Raw genomic sequence first — 1826 nt, 5'->3', positions numbered from 1 at the left:
CCTGTTATATCTGTTTTCCGCATAATAGTCTTAAAACAGATATAGATTTACAGTTGGTATCAGAGCCATGGTTTTTTTTCTGAATCAATACATCTTGGAATTTAATTATATGAAACGTACTGCATATATAATTTACTGATTGACGACCGACTCGTATTTGTGTTACTTGAATGTATTCGTGTTTAGAGATTGCCTAATATTTTGGTCATCATGACAAAGAAGATCTCGGTCGTTGTGATTGCCATTTATATATATTGGTTTTCAAAGTTCACTGTTACGGGTTAATCTCGATCGTTACTGTCATAGATGTTTTTGGTAGATGGGATATCAGTTTACCCCTATATTAGTAAAATAATAGACTGATAGTTTACTGGTATCATGTTTACATATTGCCGTTGTGATTTACGGGTTAATATATATACCAGCATAATTTCCTTAATTGTTTTTCTTATATAATTGACTAATGCTTCAGTCAGTTTAGAAAAACGATAAAAGATATCTCGCCGAGATCGTTGTGTGCCTACTGTTTTTTTCAAAGTTCACATGTGGTTCTGTGATTTCAAAGATCGAAGTAGTTATTATGCTAGATGGAGCATATTATTTTACTCCTCGTTAAATAATAGCTTATTGCTACTGTTATTGGATAAAGCAGTTTATGGTTAAAGGATTGTATCCCAATTGATTGAGTAAATATATATATATATATATATATATATATATATATATATATATATATATATATATATATATATATATTTTAATCATGTTTGGTAGGGTGCAATACCACATTACTATACACATGTTTAATGAATGCATGTTGTTTTGTTTTTATGTAGCCAGTGATAGAAATTGATAGAAATAAATACCGTAATCACATGCTTACAAAATTAATCTATTTTTGTCAGATTATGTTTTCTGCAATTATGTATGATTATTTTGAAGCATTTAATTGGGAAAGCTTTTCTATTACTATGTTACTGTATATATGAGAGTTATGGTTAGATTGAATGTCATGAACGGATTATCAATCACATAAAAGAATACTTAGTTGTATATTTATTTTTCGGTAGTAGTGATTGAATAAAAGAATGACATCCGCATAACTCGAATAAAAGAATAGAGTATATCATTGGTTAGTTTAATATTCATAGGAATTACTAATTTGGTAGTCACCAAAGTGGCCTAGGTTAGTGAAACTTATAATTATTAAACTACATTAAAGTTTTGTTAAAAGGGTAACAATTAAGTCAATGATATTCTCGATTGCAGTCATAATTATAAGAATGGGACTAGACCCAAAGGAGAGTCACATTCAAGTAATTATGAATTGGGTAGGGTGAGTAATTTATGCAACTTAGCGGGTTAGGATTGGATATCCAAAGATAACATGACTAACTTGATAAGCTGTATAAATTATTTAGACCTACTTAGGTGATTATGTTGCACCTAATTAATGAGTGAACAATAGGTATGCTTAGGTTTCGCCCAAAGGAGGACTTAGGTAATGTCAATAGTTCATCATTATAAATTGTTTAGACTTACTTAGGTGATTATGTTGCACCTAATTAATGAGTGAACAATAGGTATGCTTAGGTTTCGCCCAAAGGAGGACCTAGGTGATGTCAATAGTTCATCATTATGAATGTTTATAATTCTCAAAGTTTTTATTAAGTATTGTCCTATTTTATTTCAGTTACAGTTCCTGTTTCACTGCACTCTCATGCATCCAATGTTCCAACCCTCACTGGACCAAATTTTTCGGAATGGTCTGAGCATATTCAGTTCACACTGGGTGTATTGGACCTTGATATGGCTTTACTTATTGA

This window comes from Rhododendron vialii, chromosome 9a (assembly GCF_030253575.1).
Source record: "Rhododendron vialii isolate Sample 1 chromosome 9a, ASM3025357v1".
In the NCBI taxonomy this organism is placed as follows: domain Eukaryota; kingdom Viridiplantae; phylum Streptophyta; class Magnoliopsida; order Ericales; family Ericaceae; genus Rhododendron; species Rhododendron vialii.
This window is presented reverse-complemented; position numbering follows the sequence as displayed.